The sequence below is a fragment of the Haliotis rufescens genome, unplaced genomic scaffold (genome assembly GCF_023055435.1).
Source record: "Haliotis rufescens isolate VD_foot unplaced genomic scaffold, xgHalRufe1.0.p SCAF_17, whole genome shotgun sequence".
NCBI classification, from domain to species: domain Eukaryota; kingdom Metazoa; phylum Mollusca; class Gastropoda; order Lepetellida; family Haliotidae; genus Haliotis; species Haliotis rufescens.
Window position 1 is genome coordinate 18,425,587 of NW_025963857.1, and position 9,704 is coordinate 18,435,290.

Sequence of the window (9,704 nt, forward strand, 5' to 3'; positions counted from 1 at the left end):
AGATGATTAACCACCCGGGTCAAGTCGATCCGACGGGTAGAATGATACGCAGGATGCAAAAGGAGGTAAACCCAAGTACAGTACATTGGCCAAATTGGTGTCACATTTACACGGACGGATCCTCAGATCCGACCTCCAAACACACAGGTTTCGGAGTCCATACCACACAACCAACTAAAACCACACAATCCTTCCGACTCCCAAACAACCAATCAATATTCACGGCAGAACTAATGGGCATGGCCTCAGCCCTCCATAATCAAGAATCCAAAGAACACCAAAAAATCCTAATACTTACCGACTCAATGCTTCAATTTAACGGCGCAGATTTCTTTAAATGCGATACACCTGGACATTATAAATTGGTGTATAGGTAGATATAACACTAATCTATAGATTTAATCACATTTGAAGATACATCTGTGCGTTTAAAGTTGATTTTGACCGCCCGGGCCAAGTCGGACCCAACACAAGCCAAACACTTCTGATAGAGACTATGTTGAGAATGTAGCGGGAAAAGGGCTTCACTTGAGCCCCTTGTTTTCTAGAAATACTGCGATCTGTGACATTATAAATTGGTGTATAGGTAGATATAACACTGGTCTATAGATTTAATCACATTTCAAGATACATCTGTGCGTTTAAAGTTATTTTGACCGCCCGGACCAAGTCGGACCCAACACAAGCCAAACACTTCTGATAGAGACTATGTTGAGAATGTAGAGTGAAAAAGGCTTCACTTTGAGCTCTGTGTTTTGTTTAACTACTGAAATATGAGACAATAAAGTGGTAAATAATTAGATACAATACTAGTCTTTAGATATAAATAATGTTAGGAACTTTAGAAGTGCTTGGACAGTTATTAACACGTGTCGTGTCAGTCTTTTGACATTCGCGAATATCCACTTCCAGAAAACATCCTGTGTTGGTTTTACACGAATTAGTAAAGGTTAATTACCTTAACACGTTAATTAATGAAAGAATAGTAGTCAAAACACTGTGGTTTCCTGCCCAGGACATCACACCCCTACACGCTAAGGTCGGTGAGAAGCATTCTAATCAAAGAATACACACAGTCAAAACGCTGACTTTTCTACGAGACTCACGGTATGTAGTCATAATCATCAGTTAAATACATTGTTGAAGGTGCATTTTTATTCAAACTCAATTAAATGAGCAAAACTATACGTTTGTGGACATTTGAGATCTGCCTAGATATGCGCGTTTCGTTTTATTATTCTGCAATCCATTTTTAGTATTACCCGCTGGCCCGGCCCGGCCCGACTTTTCTTGGCCCGACTTTTAGGCAATCCCGTGAGGCAACATGCAAATCCATGACCATAGCTCCTTTGTGAGATGATGACAGTTCACTAAGGAGAGCGTTGATATAGACCAAATACAGTTTGGCAGACAAAACACTGCCTTGTCTGACACCTCTGTCCAATTTGAACCAGTAAGATTTGGTGTTGTTTACGGAGACACAACTCGTCATTCCACTGTACATGTTGTTAAACAGTTTCCATAATGCTTTGTTTATGCCAAGATGATGTAGTTTCCAGAGAAGTCCAGAGTGCCACACCGTGTCAAAGGCCTTAGCACTGTCTAAAAAGACCACTTTGATATTATCTTTTCTTTCTAGATAATGGTGTACAGTTTCCTGGATTAGAAAAGAAGCGTGGGAGGATGAAAGGCCCTTTTGAAATCCGCACTGCTGTGAGTCTGGAAATGACTTAGAGTTATAAATATCAGGTAGTCTTTTGCTAACTACAGTTTCAAATAACTTAAAGATAACAGGCAATAGAGTAACTCCTCGATAGGAGTCTGGTGACGTTTTTGGTTTTCCGGTACCTTTATAAATTGGAATAACAGTCCCACTTTTCCATGACTTCGGCATGTATCCAGATTTTAAGATTCTGTTAAACAGAATCGATAGGTAAAAGTATAACTGGTTTCCACCGTGCTTTAAATGTTCATATTGAAGCGCGTCAAGACCAGCAACTTTATTTGTCTTTAATGACTGACATAGTATTCGGATTTCATTCGTGGAGGTCAAAAGTAAAGTCAAATAAAATGCATTTTTACAGGTGTGGATCGAGGCAGCTATTCAAGTGTTTTACTCCCTTGGTCCAGCATGGGGATCGCTAATGACTATGTCTAGTTTCAATGACTTCAACAACAACTGCTTCAGGTAGGTGTCATGTTGTCGTGCAGGTATACACACCTGTATACGAGTAAGGGAATACTGCATGTCTGCATCTATCTACACAATACTGTCATATCCAGAGATCATTACTTATAGGGCATAAAAGACCACGTGGAAATTCCAGGTAAGAAAGGGTCTCCAGATCAAACCTGTGCTGGCCGTAAGAGGCTTAATGGATTGGGTGGTCAGACTCGACTACTTGTTTGAAAGTGTGTCATCATACTCCGCATACACAGCATGGATCGTAGCTCTCAATGTCATTGGATTGTTTGGTACAGACTGGAATATTTACAGACCGCTTTCGCTTGCTTGCTTCGAACAGTCACAGCTGAAACATCAGTTGCTTATCAGTATTAATAAATAAAGCTGCGTTGCAGTCATGTGTATATAGGTATTGTGCAACGTATTCACAACATTCTTTCACCGATCCACGCAGCACACATTTTCATCCTGCTTTTGGGTTATGCGCATAATTACTCTTGTATCTCATTCGAGTCAAATGAATAACTCATCATACAGATTAGGGTCAGTAAACACACGGGGCTTTAGAACCAAGATTCGTTGGATCATATCGGTGTCTACTTGCGTTTCATGTTTACATAATCAAATATTGACAAAGTGTATGAATGTGAGTCGCTATGTATTATTTTCTCTTCATGAAAATAGAAATTTAAATAGATGAGGTTGATAGATATTTTTTAAATGTCATGGCGATGGTCTGTAAATAATCAGTCTGGACCAGACAATCCAGTGAATGACATCATGAGAATAGGCCCATTCAGTTAGGAAATTAGCAATCAACCTAGTCACCGAAACTGATCCGTTTAGTCGTCCCTTGCGACAAGAATAGTTTGTTGGGGACATACATTCGGACCAGGAATCCCTATGGGTTCCATCTAGCAGTGCCTGCATTCCCTGGATATAACATGGTACAAGTATGTTATGTGCATGACATGCGACCACTACTCCATGAATATAACAAAACCCCAAATTCAAAACTCAAACATATAACATTGATACAATCCAAATTGCTCTTTTCGTCAAAATTAATCATGTATGTAGTGGCACACGCCGTTGTCTTCTACACAGGAAAGGTCCGTCTTTTGATTACAAATGAAACTTCCGGTCCTAAATCGTTCAATAGCACTCGCTTATCTGAAAAACACATAACGTTTATCATCTCCTGACACCACCACATACGATTGTGACGTATGTTCAGTGGCAGGGGGAAACCGCTATTGTTTGTTACATAATGAACAAGAAATATGGTCTTTGTGTTTGCAGTTTGGGATGGTTGAGAATCTTGTAGCCGGCATCATAGACGCCTTCCCACGACGCCTTAGCAAATACAGGACTTTAGTCACGGCAGGCGTGTCTAGGACCTTTTCCTACTTGGCCTTCCGATCACAATGAATGTGAGTCAACTGAAGGGCGTGATTAACAACTTGGAAACTTACTCCAAAGCGAGACAATAGTACATTATTCTAGATCTCTAATTATCACATTCTGGGTATGATAAAGCCAATGGAGGAATACAGAAGTCGTTGAGGAAATGTACGGATATAGATGCAAGTTTAAGGTCAGATATGTACCTTTCAGTGTTTACATACAAACATGATCTTGATCGGCGATCGATTCATAAGTGATCTTGACGGATCTGGGCAAGTTAAGGATAGTTTCTGACAGTCCAATTTAAATGTAATTCAGATTAGTCAAGTCAGTGTGACTGATTAGGAAGGATAACATGAACGACTATGAGAGTAGAGTTTTTGACCCGTGTCGGAACAGTTATTGACATGAGGATGTTTTTTAGAGGCAAACTTTAGAAAGAAACACAATTATGTTTGTCGATGAGATGTTTCCATCTCAAAATACCCCATAAATTTAATAGTGTGACTACAGTTCGGGAAACTGATCCCTAGATTATCGCCCTTGGATAATCACTCTCAGAAATAATGGAGTTTACCTGTCCTGTATGATTGAAAATCCGGCAAAATGTTGTCGTAGAATATCAAAATTAAGGGTACATTTGTTTGAACTTTCACTCGGAATAATCCTTATTCTATATAATTTGAGTCTCTTCACCATATTTGAGACCTGTATTTCCAGGGAGGAATCTACATCTTCCAGTTGATGGACTGGTTCACGACAGCATTCTGTTTGTTTGTCTGCTCCTTCCTGGAATATATTGTAATTGGCTGGATTTAGGGGAAGTTTTTGAATACAAACTCACTTCCAAGGATTATTTGTTATATCAGTCGCCATGTGTGCATTACAGTCCCATACAAACAGAACAATGCTTCACTCATCTGCATGTGTTTTTTCTGAAGTTCATCTTTTAATAAACTCTCGCAACGAATTTTATGACCAGTATGTTTTGTTCATATCAATACAGCCAATGTCAGAGTCATGTTTTCTTCTACAGGCTTGCAACTTTCATGGAACATAACAAATCCTGCTCCTTCACATACAGAAGGCATGTCAAGGTTAACGTTTTTGTGAAAAGCATTCATTACTAATTACTGCCGTACCTTTACTTGTGCAGTCCTGCGATGTGGTAGTTGGAAGCATCTCTGTCAAGATCATAGAAGGATTGGCAATATCGTGACCTTGAGTGTGTTGCCTGATGTGACAGTAGTTCATGTTTAGACTATATTTATAAAAAGAAAAGAAAAACTTTATCTATTGCCATATTAAGTATCCTTTGCAACACGACAATGACAGTGTGTTTGATATTTCTGTCGTCAACGTAGGCGTCTATCTTGACTTAATGTCTATCATGTTATGCATGTTGCAGACCATCTTTATCGTCACGTTGAGTGCCTATCAGATGCCAACCTACGATGGGTACACATATCCAGTGATAGCTCGTGCCATCGGCTTTGTATTCGCTATGCTGCCTATCATCCCTTTGCCTTTCATCATGGTGCTGGAGCTGAGCAAAGCCAAGGGCACGTTGTGGGAGGTGAGCTTCCCAAAGCCAGCCAGATTTGCAACTTGGCCTGGCTGTAACCTGATGTATCTTGTTCTGATCGTTTGTCTTGCTCCTACAAAGACCGCCTTACAGACGCATGACTTTATATTAGAATTGTAACTTATGTGGGATGAGATGAGGTCAAATGGGGTTAAACTTATATAGTGTGTGCGTATGTGTGTGTGTGTGTGTGTGTGTGTGTGTGTGTGTGTGTGTGTGTGTGTGTGTGTGTGTGTGTGTGTGTGTGTGTGTGTGTTTGGCTGCATGTACTATTCCAGACTAATGCCGACTTTATATTGCTAGCCCACTGAGGTACCATGCTGCAGTTTATATATTACCATGAATATCCCACACATACACTGTATACTGACTCCCCTTAATGCGGAGCACCAGGTACCAGGGGGAGACAAAAATGCAAAAAATGCAAAAACATCAAATAAAAACACCTTGCAACAATATCATTATTGTTTCAGATCATTTGTACAGTATGTTCAACAGTATGAAGGACGTTTTTTCAATCACCTTCTGAGACCTTCTGATAATCGGTCACCAAGGACTTCCTTGCATATCTGTAATATTCGCAGTAAAATACTAAATACTGTTGATTAATTATGCTTGCATGCACACAAATAGTTGTTACCAGGTGCCAAAATAGGAGAGCCTGCACAAATATTTCACAGTAAAAATACCTTTAGAACGTTAACATATTCCAGATCATTTCTTAAAAAACAAATATTTTCAAGAAAATCAGCATCAATCATAGCAAAGTATATATTGAGGGTATGAAATGTGGTGCCTGGTTGAATTGTACTGGCCTAAAGTTTCTTCACCTTTCTGATTGACATAAAACTCTGACATCAGAAATAAGTGTTCGTCAACAGTGTCCAATTTTGATTAATCGCATTGATTACACAAATTAAAATATTAATTAGAATAATTGAGAATAATTGATAACTTTTGTGAAATATAAAAATGCACTTACTCTCGACGCTGGGTAAAGTCATATTTCTTCTAAGATGCTAAATTCTATCTGATCATTGTTTTGCCACTGCAATCATTGAATTCTTCAGTTTCTCGAACTTCTTCTGTTTTACCAACTATATTTCTAATTTTCTGTCATTTCAGATATTCCTCTTCACATTGCGACCTGCTTCTGACTGAAAACCATCAAAGAAGGAGTACCAGCATGGTTATAAAACTGAAGGTCATGAATTTGTTCTGCCACTGACGTCTCTATTACCACGTCGAAAACAAGTTCGCCAAAAGTGAGCATTCCATTGATGCGCATATCTTTAATGAGGAATTCACTATCACTATTTGGAATATGCTTGTAATTTGATACATTAATGGCTTTCATCTGTTGCCTGCGACAGGTGAATTATGTAAATCTATTAATTAAAGTCGTTTAGTTGAATGTGACTTTGTTGCGTTTTTTTATATCTACTTACATATTGACTGAATATTGGTCAACAAAAATTAAAATTTAAAATACAATGGATAAAGAATCTAAAGCCGTCAATACACAAAGGGATACTGGACTCTCATGGTACTAGACAAAGGAGATTTTGGTATGAGAATATCACTATTCCAATAGCTACAGCTTTATGAGTATATAATACCAACAAAAAAAGGAACTACATGTACTGATTCGAATGTACATGTAGCTATCGTTGAGGTTTACATAATACCGTGGCGTTGCATTTGAATGCAACATCTAATCACAATGGAATTTCACATCATGCATGAACAGCACGTGTTACACGTGCACACAGAAGCTAAACTGTATGTGGCTATAGAAGAACCAACAATCACTAATGCATTTGAACTAGTTTCACGCTTCAAAATACCCCCGAGACAGTATCTCGATGAACTGACGAAATGGCCAGTGGTGGGTTGTGCGCCAAAGCTATTACATCATGTTTACAGACATGCCTCTGATGCCCAGGTGGCATATAACTTTTTTGCCCGCGATGTATTCATTAAAATATTGAGTAAAGTTTGTCAAATTGAAAAACATATTGCCCACAAATCAACAGAGTCCATTGTTATCACAAGAAACCCAAGCAACTGACTTCCACCTCTGCACAAAACTAGCGAAGCATTCATAGAATATTTTGTTTCTGTCTTAGTCTCAGGACTGTCTACTGTCTACTTCAAATGTTGTAAACAAGCCCTCCGCCATTAGATTTTTCATGCCAACTGCCTTGAATGTAAATGTATTATACCACACTATATATTTGTTGCCATGTACTTTGAAATGGATGGCATTTCTTTCACAAAACCACGCTTCAGAATAACAGTTAACTGCACAATCAGTAAACGTTAACGCTGACAGATCGCAGATACAAATGCTATCGATTGGAATGTTAATAATAAAGTCAAGCACACCTGTATATTACAATTCAATAACCACGTGCACACGGTCGACTTGTTTTGATATGCGTTTGCGACTATGTCACTCCATGACATTAAAGTTGATTTAATGGGAATGGGTAAATAGCTTTCAAATAAAATGTTGGAAAGGTAACCTGCTCATGCAATATAGCAACAAAAAATATACCGTCCTTGGTTCTTTGGTGAACATTGGTAATACTTATCACATCGAAATTAGTTCAACTACAACTTGAATAGTACACAAATAGAATTCCCCATATCAAGCTGTAATTTATCTCACCCCAATCACTGTTTTGATTCCTTGATAACATGTTTGCCAAAAACAACAATAAAAACTTAGATGACATTTCATTTTTCCATACCATTAGGTCAGCGATAGAGGTTATTTCCAGAGAATTTATATGATTAGGGACATGCGGTTGTCGCTTTTATTTACGCCACAATCAGCACATCCTCTCGAGGCAAGAGTGTACACTAGCCCATATCAAATCCAAGTATCCACCCTTGCCATTTCGAGGCTAATTTTCTTGGCTCAAGCTGTGTGATGGAAACTCGACATCTAATCAGATCGATATCCTTCTTTGGAATGGCTTCACAAAGACTAGCAGAGCATAGGACCTGGTCGAGCAAATAAAGAAACGGTTTGAGATCTCAACCCTGACAGACAAACAAAACAAGACTGCTCGGTGAAGAAACTTCTTACTGTCGTATTTCGCTCTTACAATAATTGAGGCACTGCTATTGCAATGACAGGAAACGTTCAGCAGGGATAGTGTTAAACTAGCACTTCTTCTCAGACACTGTGGTAAGCGTTCCTGTTGTTTGTGTTAACAGAAAATAACGAAGTTTGCTCTCCAATATATAAAAAAAACACTTGGGCGAGTTGATTGAAGACTTTGAACGACTTCGAAAATATTGTCTTTGCTAAAATTTTCGAATATTTTTAGCGCAAATTCGACAGGCGACCAGTCCTCTCATAGCATTTCTCAGAAACGTAGGCTTCAAATGGCAAGGGTGAAAACTAAACTTGGGCATAGGCTAGAGGATAGCTTGGCCTCGTGAAGACGCAATCAGGAGTAAGCTGTCTCAAGGTGGCCTGACCGTTATCAAATCAGTTAACGAAAAGGTCCCTAGTTCCTAACGCTTGTCCACAGACCGGTGGAAATCATAATGAGGCGATCAATCTCGGTTTTAGGACTGACCGAGCATGCTCAAGTACCCTGATAGTGTGTGTGGTAGCCTAAAATTTGTGCAGTTCCCCGTGATGTAGCTCGCACACTGCTGATTACATTCACGTGGTTTTTCTGTCAGCTCATGCTACAGGGAGGGCACGTCCCTGTCGTATTCCGGATTCGGAATCCACGTGGGATCTACTAACTACGTGTTTCTGGTATACATGTTATCCCTGTCACGTATCCTTATTGTGAAGGATTTGGATATAAAAAGCATTAGTTCTGTTTATTAAAAGAGTAAGTGAGTGAGTGAACATGGTTTTACGCCGCTTTTAGCAATATTCTATCAATATCACGGCGGGGGACACCAGAAATTCGGCTTCACACATTGTACCAATGTCGGGAATCGAACCCGGGTCTTCGGCGTGACGAGCGAACGCTTTAACCACTAGGCTACCCGACCGCCCGGTTTATAAAAAAAGAAATACCACGGGTATGTATAAAGTTAAAATAATTTCTCATATTATGGGTAAGTTTCCAGACAGGATAAAGCCAACGGAAATAAACGTTATCCGTTTGGGTCATGTACGGATAAAGATGCAAGTATAAAAGGTCAGGTAGGTACTACTTTCAGTGTTTACAAACAAACATGGCGTCGCCCTTGCCAGTCGGCTCGTTAATACAATGTTTATTCCTCATTACCTTCCGAAAACACACTCGCGTGTTTACCTCTGTTGATCTGTGTCGTGTTTGAATTGCAAGAATTAAGACATATTTCCATGAGCATTCAATGAGAAAATAGAGGGTACGGGTGGCCCAGTCGTCTAAGGCACCACATTTTGCTGCGTCCCTTGGTCACACCAAACACCTATGAATCCCGGTTCGCCCCGATTATGTTTCTAGGTTTGTCAGCACCAAAGTTCCCACAGTTAAGCCCAACTCAATCACTCGATACTGAGGA

General features: G+C 39.4%; 1 long non-coding RNA gene across 1 annotated transcript; it reads left to right on the top strand.

Annotated features, from left to right (window-relative positions):
* The first annotated feature begins 1,343 nt into the window (after window positions 1-1,343).
* On the top strand, window positions 1,344-6,562 carry LOC125381174. The gene is made up of 4 exons (XR_007221742.1): window positions 1,344-1,749; window positions 2,085-2,188; window positions 5,001-5,168; window positions 6,303-6,562. It is a non-coding gene; the product is annotated as an uncharacterized LOC125381174 (long non-coding RNA).
* Window positions 6,563-9,704: the final 3,142 nt, after the last annotated feature.